The 18528-nt window shown below is 38.4% G+C and overlaps 1 protein-coding gene across 2 annotated transcripts in view; it reads right to left on the bottom strand.

Moving 5' to 3' along the window:
• The window catches only part of HPCAL1 (hippocalcin like 1), a 106447-nt gene extending 88178 nt beyond the window's left edge, over positions 1-18269 (bottom strand). The window contains exons 1-2 of one of the 2 annotated variants that reach the window (XM_070955434.1): positions 18201-18269; positions 7982-8007 (exon numbers count right to left, since the gene is read on the bottom strand). The gene's annotated coding sequence lies outside the window, so the exon portion shown is untranslated. The remainder of the gene's footprint in view (positions 1-7981; positions 8008-18200) is intronic. The other variant, XM_070955443.1, reaches the window with a different exon arrangement.
• Positions 18270-18528: the final 259 nt, after the last annotated feature.

Raw genomic sequence — 18528 nt, 5'->3', positions numbered from 1 at the left:
TTTGAGTACCCATCCTCCGTTTTTTCACAAGTGTCAATTAACATTTACACTGTTACATTTAAGAAAAGTTGTGATAGCATCTTATGCAATACCAAACCTTAATTGTTGCAGTGAGGAGGAGGTTGTAAAAAAAAAAAATCATTTAAGAACTCTCTGATTTTAAAGGCTCTGAAGTATATTACACTAAAGCAGAGAAAGACTCAAAAGTTATCAGCATAGCGAATTTACTGAAATAAGGACAGAAATTCTTCTTTAGGGTAATGCAACATTACAAATGGCTGTTGTTTATGTATCTCTACTATTTGTTTCAACCCAAAGCATTATTGTGAGCAGAGATTTGCTGCACTGGGTAAGACCCAAATCTAATCTGAATATGATGCAACAGGAAGGATATCAATCAATAAAGAATTATTATATTTCTTCCATTAACAGGATTATTACATGATGAAATGTATTAAATAGGACAGGGCTCCCCAACCCCTGGGCCAGCACCAGTCTGCAGGCCACCAGGAACCAGACCCTGCAAGTGAATGAAGCCTTATCCACACATGCGCGAGAACTGGGCAGCACACGAAACCACGCCCCCTTTGGTCCGCAGAAAAAAACACTCTCCATGAAACCAGTTTCCTGTGCCCAAGAATTTGTTTTGCAGAAGTAGGAAGTGATAACAAACAGTTTTATAGCTTCAAAAATCTGGAAATCAGAGGATTAAAGGCATGCTGAAAAATGTCAGTTTTATGAAAAATTCTAACCAGAAGTATGTTTTAAGAAAATGCTTATTATATATCATTTGTTTACTGCCATACAAATATTGAACACATTCTTGCAAGCACATATATATTTAATAGAACAGTGTACGCTTCAAGTATTATGCAGAGATGCTTCAGATCTTGCACAAGCACAGCACATTTCTATCCTTTCCCCCTTCCCACCTTCCATAAAGACCTGAAAAAAAGAAGGGATGCTTCAGTGAAGAACACAGGGGTATCGAAAGCACTTCTTCCAAATTATTTTCAAATAATATACAACTCTCAATATTTACCTAATATCTTTATAATGGCTGCTTTCTTTACAGACATGTACTCTTTAGGATAGAGTTCAATGAGCAAAATAAGAATCCTGATATTTCTAGTTAGAAATAAATATGCAAATCTCCAATTGTAAAATGTAATCGAGAGCTGTCAGTCTCTGGAGTGGCGTGAACACTGCACTCATCATAATTTAAATGTCTTGGATATTATTTTGGCAATGATGACTTTGCCAGAAAGAAAAGCAGATTGGATCAGCTAGGAAAAAATCCATTATTTCCTTTAGCTAAATCTTATACTCCTCCACTTGGCAAGCCTGGTGTTATATCAATACCTTTTTAACTCCACTAACAGAATACAGGCTGATGATTTCTTATACGTTGTGTTTGCTCCCAATTTATTCATATGATTTGGGGTTTTCTTCTTGGGGGCACATAGCCCCACTGAATTGTTCCTTCAGTGCTCTACTCATTCCCTTTCCCAAAAGGCAGAGAACAAGGCATCTGCCATGTGCTTGCAGCTCACTTTCATCATTCTGCGCCAAGCATCTGACAGAGAAAGAAAAAAGGAGGAGGCTGAACCACTCAACTGCAACAAAATGGAATGGCGTGGGGACTTTTACGGAAAAGAAAATATCAAGGAAAGTTGGTATCTGGCTTACAATGGAAGAGTGGAACAGGGCCAGCATGTAATGTTACCAATCTCTCCTTTGGGTTTATTCAAAAGGGAAGTAGGTGAAATAGCTTATATACTTCAGTGGACTGATCCACGTCTAGCACTGACCCTGTGTGTGAACTATAGGCCATTATGGTTTCTTTCAGGCATTTTTATAGGAGATTTTTTGGAAATATGAAACAAAAATCTGGCAAGACTGGAGGCTAAAACATACAATAAACGGTTGTAAGAACTGGGCATGGCTAGTCTAATGAAGAGAAGGACCAAGGGAGACATGATAGCAGAATTCCAATATTTGAAGGGCTGCCACAAGGAAGGGGTCAAGCTATTCTCCAAAGGCCAGACAAGAAATAATGGATGTAAACTGAACAAGGAGAGGCTCAACCTGGAAATAAGGAGAAATTTTCTGACAGTGAGAGCAATCAACCAATGGAACAGCTTGCCTTCAGAAGTTGTGGGAGCTTCATCACCAGAAGCTTTCAAGAAGACACTGGACTGCCATCTGTCAAAAATGGTGTAGGGTCTGCCTACAAGTTTGCTTCATATTCTTGATATTCAAACCCTCATTATTTGTAGTTTTCAAGGAGAAAAGGATGCTGCTTGAGATAACATTTGCATGCTTCTCTTGCTCTGATATGGGGAAAAATAAATTGAGCACAGTGTTTGTAAAAACAGCAACCTCGGCTACTTTTACATATTGTGGAGAGTCAACTGCTACAGGTAGTCCTCGAGTTAGGACCACAATTGAGCCCAAAATTTGTGTTACTAAGTGAAACCTTTGTTAAGTGAGCTTGTCCCATTTTACGAATTTTCTTGCCACAGTTGTTAAGTGAATCATTGCATTTGTTAAGTTAGTAAAACGGTTGTTAAGTGAATCTGGCTTCCCCACTGACTTTGCTTGTCAGAAGGTTGCAAAAGGGGATCGCATGACCGCAGGACAAAGCAACCGTCATAAATATGAACCACTTGCCAAGCATATGAATTTTGATCACATGACCATGGGGATGCTGCAACGGTTGTAAGTGTGAAAAACGGTCATAAGTCAGTTTTTTCAGGGCCGTTGTTAACTTTGAACTAAATGAACTGTTGTAAGTCGAAGACTACCAGTAGCGGTCAACTGTAATAGGAAGTGGGAATGACTTTGCAAAACAGACGAAAGAGCTGCAGCCCAGATAATGGTTTGGTAAGTGAAATCTGAGTCTGAAGAGAGGTGAGGATGGAGACAATGCCACAGAAGGAACCTTCTCTAGTTTTTAGGGAAGTAAAAGGGAGAGGAGAGGTATTTTCAGATTTACAAGATTCTGTTACTGTAACCTTACAATAAATGTAATGTTAGAACTCATAGTTGTTGCTTCTTGTCTGGACTATTTATGGAATATTCTGATTCAGATGCCACAATAACACAGCATATTTTAGGTACAAGGTAATTTATTTTGGAGGGACGGTGACCTCTCCGTCCCCTTTCTCAATACAAACTATCACAGGACAACCCAAAGGACTAACAAAAAATAAAAGAGTTTGGTTTACAAAGTGCAGAGAGAGTAGAAACTAGGCAGAATTGGTAAAAGAAGAGAGGATCAAATGCCTGATATGCCTGTCCAAGCCAATAATTACTGCTTTGTCTGTCCAAACCTTAAGTAGTCACACTAATTAAGAGGGCATCTTCAGAAATTGAATCCTCTCTTTCCCATATGAAGCTGAATCCAAACAAGGCAGCAAAAAGGATGAAAATAAGGTTCCGCAGCTTCAAACTTTTTTGTAGTATTTTTATCCAACATTCCTATCTCATGTTGCAAGGCCCTTTTGGTTTAGCTTGAAAAGCCATAATCTTCTGTACTATGTGCTCTAGGCTAGGCCACCTTATTTGGCTGACCAGTGCTGTGATGTCTTCATGAAAGGCAACCACATCCAAACAATAAGCAGTTTGTTGAGACAAGCCATCACGCACAATCTTTTAGGCACAGTTTCAAAATATCTGTCTCTCTTCTTGATCATTCAAGGGTATCATATGTAATTTTTTAAAAAATGCTGTCTTTTTAAGTGAGCAGTTGTGCAAATTAAGGTTATTTTAGATTACCTTATAAGGTGCTTCCAACAGATAATATGATCAACATTCAAAAGTATCCATAACTACTATAAAGTAATGCTAGAATAACATGCCTATAAAAGTAGAACTGTTAACATGCCATCCAGAAAGAGTGTTAAAATGGTTTAAAACTGTTTGTATATTAAAACCTACCCGCTGAAAAATTAAAGCAGTTTATGAAGCATCACAGTTATACAAATTAACACGGTGAATAAAATATAGAGTAATATATGTAACTGCGAACATCGCAACCAATTATGCAGTACTTCTTACATTTACAAAATGTTGAAATGATGTTCAATAAGGAATATGCCTGGATTGTTACATGTCTCTCTGTACAGTAATTGTATCATTATATTTCAACCACAAAAGCTGCTTGAAGTTATTAAACTTCAAACACATTTACAAATTTAAATATCTTACCATTCTACCCAGCATATAAATTACATGAAAAGACTAGCAAAAGTAGACAAATGTCTCATAATATACTGTGAGATAGAAGCAGATCCTTAAAATCAGAAACTTCCAAGCTGAGTGTGAACATAGCCTAAATTTCCAGGATCTTTTGAGCAAAGCTTTTGCTTGGTTCTAACATTAGTTCTGTTCATCACTGTGCATTTGCTATAACATTATTTTTTTAGTCTAACGCTTGCAGGTTATTTACCATTTGAACTTTGAAAAGCAATTCTAAAAGCATAAAAAAGTGTAAAATTAAGAATATGAGAACAATTGTCTAAGAAATAAAGAATGGCACAAATACAGTGCATCTTACATCTCTAGAAAGTCAAGGAAAAAAAATAACCATCCAACTGAAGCAAAGAAGAATTCAAATCTACCTTCCTTTGCAAAAGTTTCTATCACTGGAATGCTACCACAGAGAACACCCTGTCCCAAATTTGTAATCAGGAATCATACAAAAAACAGGTTTTTGGATTATGCTGGTAAACAAGTTAGGACTTTTTAGTAAAGATCAGTAACAGGTCTTTTGCCAAAAATAAAAAACAAGGCAAAGCGGTTGATACAGTATTTTATAATATGGCCAAGGAGTGCATCTGAAAGCAATTCAGTGCTGGCCAGTTGAAGTTTCCAAGCACTCCTAGAAGACATATCTAGATTGAATTGCTGGTACCTAAATGGAAGATAAATTTAAAAAAATGATCACAGAATTTATCTAGTTATAGACCCATTTTTCATTTCCATAGTTCTCTCAAAAAATGACAAAAACCCTCAAATTAATCCTGAGTGTAACAGGCAAAAACAATTTAGTGCCTTACCTACAAACTTTAAGAGCCATGCTAAGTGAGGCTTATGGGAAGCACAGAACAAAACACTAGAAAGGTTCCAGATTGCATATCTGCTTTAGTGCAACAAAATTAGAGGCATTTTCTGGGAAATGTCTGAAGAGCTCTTATGCTTCCCTAGCCACATAGGAATTTTGCCCTTGCAAAAACTCAGTCAGGTTTATGACCATATCACCATATCAAGGACTGAAGTGATGTACCATCTTCAAAAGTTCAAGATGCTCCAATTTGTTACCTCAATGAAAATGATAATAAGGCCTGATACTCTGTATGAGCTCTGAAATGCTGGCTCCTTTAATTAAAATCTGTTTTGTTCAAATACAGCATGGCGCAGGAAATCTATAACTAGAGGAGGAAATAACTTCCACATGAAGGGACAATGAGAATATCTATTTAGGAAAACTCAGGTGAACTGTAAACACACACAGAAGTGTTTTAATGAAAATTCACTAGCCAGTCACAGTATCAATGAGGATCCACAATTCTGAACATTTACATGATAGCATTTAATAAGCCCTTCATTACAGATATATTTTTCTTTCAGATATGAAGAATGGCTAACATATGAACTCAAGAAGCATAATGTTTAGGACGGTCACATAAAAAATGCATATAGGCCCTGCTGGCTTTCACAAGGACCTGAAAACATATCTCCCTCCCTGGGCTAGAGCACTGCATAAGCCAATATAGAAATGACAAAACTTGCCATAGCTGGTGTCAGATGTTCTGTGTTTGGTTGTATGTATTGTATTTATGCTTCCAACTAATTCTAAAGTATCCAGAGTTACTAGCGAAAGTTGGATGCCATAAACATCATACAAATAAATAAATTTAAATAAACAAAAAAGAAAGATGGCACACTTCAGAATACAAAGTATCCCATCTATAAATATTTATAACCAATGAAATGAGTAAGCAGGGCTGGCACCAGGTTTACCACAGTATGTTTTGACTAGTCTTGAAGAAAAACTATTTTTTGCTCCAAGCTTTACTTTCCATTACCTTCAACTACCACTTTTCTTATTCTAATAGCAGTCAAAATATCAAATACCAACTTCTGGCTTAATTTACTTCATGTTTTAAGATACTTATAATTTTCAAAACACTGAAAGAAAAATAATAAAATAAATGTGTTTTTACCACTAGTGGAAAAATGTATTTTATCTTTTGGATTCCGCCTTTTCAGATGTACTTCGCCACCCGTGTTTCTCTTTTGTGGTATCTGGGCTAAAAACTGTAATCCCAAACATGCATTCTTAGTTTAAACAAATCTCATTAGATGAGGATTTTTCTGAAGGACCTACAGATCAGACAGCAAGTCTCTGCTAGCTTTAAAATTTTTCCCAAAACAGCCATGAACTGGGTCAAATAGTCTTCCAACTTTTCTCATACTGGAATATTTATGTATGTCATTTAACTCTCAGAGTTAAGTTGTAAAATGTTCCAGGCCACTGGGACAGTTGCTGTTTAAGGATACTAAATAGCATGACAAGTTATTCTGATTTTAAACATTGTAATTAACCCTTAAATGGACATTATATTTTCAAAATTAGCCAATAATAACCTAATATCACAGTATCCAATTTTCTGCTATCTCCCAATATTCCATTGGCTACGGAAAAGGTCACTTTCAAAAATTAGGTCTACAAATGTTTTTAATGTTTATCTGAAATTTCTGAATCTTCCCACAAATAAGGAGAAATGTTTAAAATGATACTTCTAAGAACAACTTGGAGATGGCAAATTTAATACATTTGAAATTTAATAATTGAGAAGAAAGGGCTGCATTTTTACTATACACAATCCAACAACAACTTGGACTTTGAAAGTTGTTTCAGACCATCAGCTCCCAATGCTGCTGAGAGGGTGAAATTCCATCTGTTTCCATTGGTCCATCCAGCTCAACGTCATCAGGCACGGCCAGGACCACCCAGGAGGAAAGGCCAAATATGGGCAGTCCACAGCCAGCCGGTCGCTCCCTAGCTCCATTATGCAGCCAACATTCATGCTACTCAAAGTTGAAGATTAAAGAACACCAAATTGTCATTCTTGATTTTTCACCTTGCTTTGCTTCCCAGAGGTGCAAAATTTGTAAAACCTAATACGACAATCTGCTCCCCGCATTCAAGAGAAGAAGAAAAAAGAAATTAAAAAATGTGGCCCTTTTGATTATGACAGCCTCTGATGCATTTCGTTCAGCCCTTGGAGGATAAAAATCAATTTAAAGATCATGAACAGAAGAACAGACACCTACCCCATGCTTTTAACCATGGTTTGTTGGATAAACCATTACTAGCTGAGTTAATAAACTGTATGTACAAACCACAATGCTTGGTGTTATGTATCATGACAATTTAATAGGAAACATATCACACATTTGCCCGGTGTGGTATGTAAAACGTGCCTTATGTTTCAGACAACTTTCTCCAGGCTTACTGCAGATGCTATGGCTGTCCTGAATTTGGACCATCGTTGTTTGCAAATTTGTATTACCACTGCCCTTCCCAAAGAGATAATACCATGCATGCATGATAGACATCACACTCGCATGCAGAAGATACATATCAGTAGATTCTCCTTACATACCTGCATGCAAACGTCTCTTTCAAATGTTAAAATAAAACTGATGGTTATGCAATGGGATCTAAAGATTATTCCTTTTTTGCAGTGCATGCAGACATTTAGAGAAAAGATCAATAGAATAGGGATGGAGAGAGATGAAACAAGCTAAGAAAGTCTACTATCCATGCAAGACAGACAAAATGACATTTAGAAAGCATGAGGGGGAGGATATTTGTGTTTTTCCTTTTTCTAAAAAAGGACAATTTGCTGTAAAAAAAAAAAAGGACATGCAAAACAAGTGGGTAGGGCTGGCCTGAATGCCTACTGACCTGATCTTCCCACTCACCCTGGCAGACTGTGGTAATAGAGAAATCATAAAACATTATTGTCAAAAATAGTTGTATGTACCCTAAATAGCAAACAAACCTAGTGCCCTTGTGATACACAATTGGAAGGCAGCCAATCAGTGAACATTGGACCATGTTCTGCTATTCCAACAATCTGGTTTAGAGATGAATAAGATTTTGCATGCTTATCCATTTGAGAGACAGGCTAAAGAAAGCTCATGATTGTTTGACTCAGTGGAGGGAAAGGGTAAAGGTTACACTGTGAAAATGTACTATATGAAGCTTTTGATTCACTTTATTTTCAGTAAAATTTTGTGATCTTCCCACCATTCAATATTTTTCTTTCCCCAGAGAGAAGGGAAAGAGTCGGTGAAAAACGCTATTATGTTGAAAGCATTTGTATTTCCCAAATAAGTACATAGAAGTTTTGGGGTTTTTTTTATTTTACAAATATATATACTGACGTCTCCTTTTTAAAACACATACCAAAACTAATTTAACTTGCAACAAATAGGAAAAAACAAGACAATTCTAAACAGATTTTGAATTAGCTGACAAGCATTACTATGTTGACTTTCTGTTTTGTCAGCCTTTAAATCAATGTTTTTCAAACCTGGCATCTCCTAGCTAGTAAATAGCAATAGCAATAGCACTCAGACTTATATACCGCTTCACAGTGCTTCTAAACAGTTTACAGACTCGAATTGCCCAACTGCTGACAGCCGGCAGTCAGCAGAAGTCGCCTGCAGTACTGCATTCTAACCACTGCACCACCACAGCTCAAATGGCACTGGTGATTCAGCACATGTAATACCACTAGTCCCTGAGCCACATGGATTGTCAGTGTGCATCTGAGTATTTATCTATCTATCTATCTATCTATCTATCTATCTATCTATCTATCTATCTATCTATCTATCAAATTTATATACCGCCCTACTCCTGGGGGACTCAGGGCGGTGAACAGCCAAGATAAAATACAGATAATACAAATATTAAAAGTCCATTAAAATTATTAAATATTTTGGCCGAAAACAAATTTAAAACACCCAATTTGTAAAACAGATTAAATGATTTAAAAATTTAAAAGGGAGAGTTAGGCCAGGCCAGCCTGCTGAAATAAAAATGTTTTCAGAGCACGACGAAACGTGCGCAGATCCGGGATCCTCTGTATCTCCGGGGGAAGCTTGTTCCAGATGGTAGGTGCCCCCACAGAGAAGGCTCTCCCCCTGGGAGACTGTTTGGCCGACGGCACCCTGAGAAGCCCCTCTCTATGGGAGCGTACTGGTCGGTGAGAGGCTATTGGTAGCAGAAGGCGGTCTCGTAAATACCCCGGTCCGATGCCATGGAGCGCTCTAAAGGTGGTAACCAAAACCTTGAAGCGCACCCAGAGCCAGTGCAGCTTGCGCAGGAGGGGGGTCACATGGGAGCTCCACCGGGAGCCAGTGCAGCTCGCACAGGAGGGGGGTCACATGGGAGCGCCACACCGCTCCCATAACCACCCACGCAGCTGCATTCTGGACCAGCTGGAGCCTCCGGGTGCTCCTCAAGGGGAGCCCCATGTAGAGAGCATTGCAGTAGTCTAGGCAGGAAGTAACAAGAGCATGAGTGACCATATTTAACGAGTCCCGATCCAGAAAGGGACGCAACTGGCGAATCAGGCGGACCTGATAAAAAGTCCCCCTGGCCACAGCCGTCAAATGCTCTTCCAAAGACAGCCGTGAGTCCAGGAGGACACCCAGGTTGCGAGCCCTCTCCATGGGGGCCAATGACTCACCCCCAATAGTCAGTGATGGCACCAACTGACTATATCGGGATGTCGGAAACCACAGCCACTCAGTCTTGGATGGGTTGAGCCTGAGTCTGTTTCTCCCCATCCAGATCCGCACAGCCTCCAGGCACCAGGACATCACTTCAAGGGCATCATTGGGGTGGTCTGGGTGGAGATGTACAGCTGAGTGTCATCAGCGTGCTGGTGGTACTTCACCCCGAAACCACGGATGATCTCACCCAGCGGCTTCACATAAATGTTGAACAAAAGGGGCGAGAGGACCGACCCTTGTGGCACCCCACATACAAGAGGCCATCACAAATGGCCTAATGGGCTGGTCCTTCACAAGTTCTCCATATATAAAGCAAGGAGTATTAATAAATCAGTTCTAAGTAACAGTGTTAATTATTGAGAAGTTGTTTAAAGAAAGAAACTGAATTATGAACAGCTGAGCAGAATTAAGACTGACTGCAGAGATTAGAGTAAGAAGTTAGAAAGCACCAGGATTGTGTTCTCTCATACTAAAAGGGCCTCCAGAATGGGGAACTTCTATGTAGCTCACTTTTACAAAATTGAAGAAGTACCTATATCACAAATGCACTGTAAATAGAGTGTCATTATTCAGTATCCAAGCAAACTTTTAAAAATGATGTAAATACCAGCTGACTTTACACCCACATATATATCTGATTTTTGGCTCATATAAACATTCTCCTTTCCCTCCCTATCTCACTGCTAAGAGTTCTAAAATCAACTTTACATAATACATATGCCAAAAATCTAAGGCATGGGCAAAATGTATTTCTTTATCCCAACTACTTCATCAATCTTTCTTTAGAAAAGAAAAGTGATATTTGTCTTTAGACAGAACTCTTAACAGTCTATATGAGAACTTAAATGAGCCAAGATCACTTACCACAAAGGAAGGTGTTTTGTTAAAGGTAGCAAGTATTGCTTATCTGCACAGAGACTTTAGCAGGATGTACAAATCTGATGCAATTCACACACAAAGATGTCTATGGAGCAGCTGGTAGAATCTTAAGACAGTTTTGATGATAGTTCTGAAGGAAGAATACTACACTGTACTATCTCCTTTCCACCCATTTCCCATAGCTGAAATGTTAATACTGAAGCCAAAATGCAAAAAACTCCCGTAGTTATGTGCCTTATCTTGTGTGGGTTTGAGAAACAAGAGAATTCAGTTAAGATGCTGAACCATTACTAATAAGATAAAAACTAAACAAACATATCAAAGTACTGCTTAGTACTTTGACATGTTTGTTCTTTAATCTTATATTCTCTCTTGCCACAAACGAGTTACCTGCAGCTGCTTTATAAATATTTATTTCAATTTAATTCCATCTTATGTAAGTTTCATTAATACAAAATACACATAAACGGTACAAATGCACGTGGATAAACAATACAGGTATTTCCTCAGAGACTGTTCAAAATTATGACAGACCTTCCCGGAGCTAATTACAACCCAGTTTCAAAGATCCAATGGCTGTCCCTCCCAAGTCATGTGACTGAATTTTGGGGGCGTGGCAACTGGCCAACATTTACAGCCCCTTGGAGTGTCCTGCAGTCAGCTGACTACATGTTATGACTTCTTTTCTCTCTCTCCAGGAACTGGTGTTTACTTCCCACTGGCTAAAATAGGTTCACTTAATGACTGAAGCAGTGATGGGATTCAAGTAATTTAACAACCGGTTCTCTGCCCTAATGATTTCTTCCAACAACCAGTTTGCCAAACTGCTCAGAAAGTTAACAACCGGTTCTCCCAAAGTGGTGCGAACTGGCTGAATCCCACCACTGGACTGAAGCATTCACTTAACGGCTATTACAACAAGGTTATAAAATTGGGCATGATCATCTCATAGTCTGCTTAAGACTGGCATAGCCATAATTCAATTACAGTCATATGTTGAGGACTACCTGCATTGACTGCAATGCAATTTTGAAAGCAAGTTATCAGACAATTTTATATCTTTCATACACTCCACAACATGAATAGACTCAACAGGACTCTCATGTAAGTGTTTCTCTTTCCCATCTAGTCAGGGTTACGCCCTTTGTACCTGCAGAATGACGTGTAAGGTTATTGTCAATATATCTTACAATTCATATATGCATAGATGCATTCTGGATAAGAAATAATCCATTTGCATGCCATTTTCTTCCTCTATTGAAAGGGGCCTCAGTTCTGTCATAAAAATATGACAGAAATAAAATATGTATATCAACTTGTAACCCTGATATCACTGGTAGACCAAGGATCATGTGAACAGACAATATTAGTCTTGATCTACTTCTCAGTTACTTAGGGATTTCTTAATTTCATATTTTATCATTTGCATTAACAAAACATTACGGTGACTGACTAATAGCATGCAGTTTCTTTCCTTTGGCACATTGGCCCCCTTCAGACGTCCATTCATAGTTTGGCGCTTGAATTGTTCTATAATAGCCACAGGAAGCAAAATATGGGAAGCATGGTGATCATTTCTCTCTGATTCTGCAGGCACCTTCTTTATTAAAGGGAATGAAAATAGGTATGTTCTTACCTGATTCTTATGAAAACAGAGTCTAGTACATGTAGCATGGAATTCTTAAGGTTGCACTCTGATTCTCATGTAGTTTGATTTCCCTTTATTTAACTGGATACCTTTACCAGGGAGGCTGTCATTCCATTTTGATCATTTGACACAAAAATGCCTCAATTTCAATTATTCTAACATACCATTGTATGTTTCCATGTGGATTGAGTGTGGTTAAAACATTATTTGCCCATCAACCCCTCTCAATTGTTCATACATAAAAATTCCTCTGATAGAAACCTACTTCAATGAAGGGTTCTCTCTAGGATTCGTAGTCCATTGGGAAGACTGATAATTTCCACTGACATCATCATGAAGAACTAGCAATTGATCCTAAATTCTAAACAGATGAATTCACCTTAAAACATAAACCCATTATTTAAATCTACTGTTCTCTTTTTTTATTTAAGATTACCACAAACCTCTACTGCATCATACAGGATTCCCTAGTCATCATTTTTCCCTTTCAAGATCACATCCCAAGCCGTATACAAATTGAGTTGGGCCCAAATGGCTATTCTCACATGTGACAGAGGAATTTAAGAATAATTTTGCTGAATTTCTCAAGGGAAAGACTTGTGCCTATAAAGATGTCTCTACTTTTAAATCTGTTCCATCTAAGTCCATCAAATCATATGCCATGTCCCTCATAGCTCCTCCACCTTGACATTTTAAAAGTTCTTGGAAAGAAGCTATAAACCAAAACGTTTTTGGCCAAACAGAATGAAAAGGGGACAGGGGGAACAAGTTATTTTTGCTGCCAGGCAGGGGTGAAATGCTCCCGATTCAGAACGGTAGCAATGGTGGAGGGTGGTTCGGAGAACCGGTAGCAAAAATCCCTGCTCCCCCATGCCCAGCTGAGCTGCGCAATCATCAGAGGCTTTTTTTTTTTTAATTTTTAAAAGCATTTTTTCTACAACCTCTTCAGCCAAAGAGATTGTAGAAAAAATGCTTTTAAAAGTTTAAAAAAAAAAAAAGTTGGCCACCCCCACCCAGTCACATTAACCTCCCCCCCAAGCCACGCCCACAGAACCGGTAGTAACAAATGTTACATTTCACCACTGCTGCCAAATATTAGTTAAATCTACCATTCAATTACAGGGGTTTTCAAACTGTGAGCTGTGAGCATCAGGTTCCACAAGGGAATTACAAGGGAATTACAAAATTGGTAGGGAGTGTAAACATGCACAGCAGAATGGAACAAGCACTTACAAAACCTGGATAAGCGCATCACTGGATAGTCTAGCAGGGTTCTGGCAGGGATCCAAATGTAAGTAGCTGTGATGTGTATGCGAGGGTTAATTACTGTCCAAATGGGGTCATAGGGTCCAAAAGCTGAGGTGCAAGGCTCTTGCCCTCAACATGTGGTGTGCTTTCTAGGGCTAGATAGCTGTTGGGAATTCACTCTGGCTGGTTAAACTAGAAGGAGGGTTGAGGTTTTCTGCAGCTGCTTCTATGGAGAACACATGCCAATAAAATGGGGCAGGGGGAGGCAACAAGGGTGGTTTTCTCAAAAGTAGGGTGCAGATTTCCAGGACTATATGTGGCCCAGCAGGCTTGTCTTTCTCATTGAAGGAAATGGCTTTGAAGTTAGATGTTTGTTTCCACTGAAAAAAAAATAATAATTTGGGAGTGGAGTCGAGGTTCCACTCCTGTATTATTTTGTTTGCTCCGTAGATTGAAATGTGATGACTGAGGTTAAATGGTATGTTGATTCTTGCCCAACCTTAGTCCCAATCAAACCATTGGTTTAGGTCAGGGGAGGGATCCTTGAAGTTTGTCATTTGGAGGAATTGCTGTGCTACAAACTTCACAAAGTCTTGTATAACTATATAAACCCAAAACAACTAATCAGCTTAACTGGTTTGCCTGTGAGAAGGGACACTACCATGAATGCAACTTCTGTCTTTAATTTGCCATCCCAACAATTGCTGTTGTTTCCCCTTCCTCTCATGTTAACCCTCTTGGGTTCCTTCACCACTTTCCATTGTTCACAGTCCTAGTCTAATTTGCCCACTCTATCCTCTTAATTCATTCAGACCTAGTTCTAGATCTTCAATGTGCGTACTTTCCCTCTCCATCCTACAGAATTGTACTGCTTCCTGCTTTATTCTATGTGAGCTCATCAGCTCTCCTCAGAGTCATCTCCTCTAGCCTCCTGTACTATGGGATCAATCTCTTCCTCATTTTAATTAATTATAATTAATGGGGCCAAATTTATATATGTATATTTTAACTGTATTTTAATATTTGTACTTGATGTTTTTACTTGGCTGTTCACCGCCCTGAGTCCTCAGGGAGAAGGGCGGTATACAAATTCAAAATAAAATAAAAATAAAAATATATTTTTTTTAAAATCACAGGAGCAAAGGTTTTGTCAAAACAAAATAAGGATATCTTTATTTCATATGAAAGTAACTGGGTTCTAAGAAGCCCAGAGGTTTTCTATGGAATAAAAATGGCAAGCTGCTCCTAAAAGCCATTTTCCTCACTTTTGAATAAAAATAAAATAAATCATTGTTTTGTTGGCAGTGAAGAGATACCTGTAAGTCTGCCTGCCTTATGTCACTTACACATTACTGCAGGACATATAAATAAGAGGGGCTATTATATGTAGTTTCTACTATAGCAACTAATTACTCTTTCAAGTGACTTTTAATTATATTCAACTATGTCTCCTTACTTTCCTCAATACACCTGCTTATAAGTTTACATAAGCCATGATTTGCCTAGCACAAAAGGCATTAACTCAAATTTGGAACTCCTCTGGTTATTTTCTCTAGAACAAATCAATGGACCCCAGATGTTTTCATTTGCATCTATAAATTTGCATTTATCACCTTTCAAATTATAAAGTATACAGTCTTTTTAATAGAAACAACATGCCTTTGAGTACTCTTGTGAATAAATTTATTTCTCAGATTAAAAAACTTAGTTCCAAATTCCACAAATTTATAGTACCAAATAATTCAGAAATCATGTTCAGCCAAATGCGTGATTTCTGAATCTATAATCTTATATTTCAGATATAAATATAGTGCTTCAAATTATGTAATTTCCCAAAGAATGATTTTTAGCATTACATAACTTTTTTTCCAGGGAATGGAGAAGAGCATCCCTTTCCTTTGGTTGTATAGAACACCTCAAGAGCAAGGTATATAGAAATTGGAAAGTTAATTTCTATATGCCTTGTTAAAAAGAAAAATGTGAACTAAGCTGAAGAGGCAAATTGTTATCTTAGACATGAGCTTCTTTAAAAAATTAAAATTGAATTCCCGAAACTTTATAAAATATCTATAATAGCCATTATTATTTGGTGGGTTTCTCTTGTAGTATTTTTTTTTATAATTGAAAAACAGCAGTTCAAACACCAGAAGTGATCAACATCATCTAATTAATACAGTCAACCTGACTGACTAAGTGACTACTTGCTACTCTATGTATAATGTATCAGCCTTTCTCACTATATATCATAGGATATATATTTCTGATACATTTTATACGATGCAATAGATCTGAGATTAAATAACTTATTTTGTATTAGAAACTATAGAAACAAGAAACAGTGTTTCAGACTCATTCCCAATGCAGTTATGATACACAGTCCAGTACATAATACAAAATGAGCCACATGTAAGAACATTTTTAAAGGTACATCAATTCTGCAAACTGGATTTTAAGTAGTGTTTTGTGTTCACTTACATTCACTAAAGCCTATAGACTTCAGCAGGAAGAATTGCACTGAGCTAGATGCAGAATTAAACATGTATAACCTTTACAAAAGCAACAGTATTATATAAGACTATAAAATTACTTCAAGAATAAAATCTTACACAGGACAGTTTATAGGATTTGTTGAATTCAATGTTGATAATAAATTTCATCACATGAGTAAGTCTATAGTACCTAATGACAATTTCTGCTTTAATCTAGTGAAAAAAATGTAGTTGTAAGATTTTCTTTTCTAAAATACTCCATGTATCAACTAAATAATTTATCTCTCAGTGGAAAAGATCTAATCATTCTAACATGTGCCTAAATCACAGCAAGTAAGTACTTCTACCAAAGAACATGAAAGCAGTTCATTAAAAAATGAATCTAAAATCAGAATTTTTTTTCCTTCAGGCTTTATAAAGATCAATTAAACAATACAGAATGTATAGGTAACAAAGTTCCTTCCTGAAGGTATATATAGCATATGGTATTCCATCTTGACTGGGACTAATTGTACAGAATTTATGAGGAAAAAAGTAGGGATCAACAATATAATAACTGAGCAACAACTAAGTTTCAGTTCAAGATGCATAAATTTATACTGTAAAAGAATGGAGGAATTTCCTTACTTGTAATCTGAAAATTTTCTGAATGGCATGTGTCCAAACCATCTAAAATATTCAGAAAAAAATGTAAGGACAATATGCACAGACTGGAGAAAGGAGATGAGGAAGCAGGGTGCTTCAAAGTCAAAGCAGATATAACTATTATCACAGGATTTTTTTCCTTTTTCTGCAGCAATGGTAACCACTGAATGAACACTGGGAAGAACTTATGTAAAGCACCAACAATTTACCAACAATTCCTAAATTTAAAAGCATGCTTCAACTCAGAATGGTCCTAAGGAAAGCAGGGCTGAAAACCATTTGAAAAGTTTATTATTGTCATCCCTGAAGAAGCTATAATTGCCAGAAATTGGCCCAGAAATTTAAATCTGCCGTCTCAATAACCTACCTACCCAATTGAGATAGGAAATATTTCCCCTAAAAGGATGCTTTAAAATCTCCATGATGAAATAGGTGCTTTCTTTTAAACAATACCAATCTAGATCATCAGATTTCCTCTCAGAAAAGAAAATTAGGACTGATAAACAAAAAAAACCCCCAGATTTTGACAGAGTAATATGGAGAAAGTGAGACACTTTCAGTTAAAGTTGGCAAATGGTTTAATATTTATGCATTTGTTCATACAGCAAGTCAAATATTAACTACTCCTAACACAAAACCTGTGGGCTACCAATAACTTTAATATTCTTTTACTGCATAGAACATGTTTACTCATCAAGAAGCTAACTGGCTGAAGAAAGATCTTACTATTTTTTGACAGTGTAAATAAAGTAAGAGGCTGTTTAGCATGTATTTAACATGCGGGTGGGGAGGGGAGGCGTATATTTTGAGAAGGCTTAATTAGAAGAGACATCTGTCTCCAGCAGGATAAGTTCTCTGGCACGAAGGGAAGTTGTACCTGGCTTAAACAAACGAATCACAACACAGCACTCCCCACCGCAACCCAAACAGCAGTCCACAACACTTCTGCGAAATGAATTAATACGGTAAATCGTGACGATTTAACGTGGTGGGCTGGGACCCACCGGCGCAAAAACCATTTGTAGGATCGCCCAACTCGCCACATTTCTATAGGCAAGGCCAGCCTGAAAGCGCCACCACACATCTATCTCGCCACACCTTGGCCAGCCCCGACGCCTAACCCATGTTGGGAAATGTTACATATGTGTTAAGAGGTGAAAGAAAGAATGAAAGAAGAAAGGGGCATCCGCAAAAATCAGGGCTTGAGAAAGCCTGGCTTGCTATCCAGAACCCCTCAACCCTGGCTTATTCCTGTTAAGCAGCTGTTTACACACTACTCCAATTCAACGAGTCCGTCCAAGAAAGTCTCTTAGGAGTCATACTAGCCTGATAAAGAGGTGCCAAGAGGGAGGAAGAGAAGAAGAAAATAACTGATGTAAAGAGAGTGAGAAAGAGGCGTGCAGGGAATGCCGGAATGTCCCCCGAGGTCCACCCGCACCAGCTGCGCCTTCCATCCAGTTCCCTCTTACCAGGCTCCTTGGGCTGCGCGCTCCTCCTTTCTCTCGCTCGCACCACCGGACCTTTGCGTGGGATCGCCGGCGACGGACGACTCTGCTCGGGGGGGGGCCGGGGGGGGCGGTGCTGCTCTCTCGCAGGAACGACCGCTCCGCTTCGGCGCCGGCGAGGCAGCGAAACGAAGGGACAGCGGGAAGGGCGAGAAGCAGCAGCCCGAGAGGAAGCAAAGCTGCGGAGTCACACAGCAGCAGGAGGAGGAGGAGGAGGAGGGGAGGGAGGAAGCCGAGAGAAAAAGAGGGAGAGAAAGAGAGAGAAGTTTTCAAGGCAGCAGCGAAAGCGCCT

Source organism: Pituophis catenifer, unplaced genomic scaffold (genome assembly GCF_029215685.1).
Source record: "Pituophis catenifer annectens isolate HBS135680 unplaced genomic scaffold, rPitCat1.0.hap2 SCAF_1, whole genome shotgun sequence".
In the NCBI taxonomy this organism is placed as follows: Eukaryota; Metazoa; Chordata; class Lepidosauria; order Squamata; family Colubridae; genus Pituophis; species Pituophis catenifer.
Note: the sequence above shows the minus strand (reverse complement) of the source record. Positions and strands in the feature narration are given on the sequence as shown.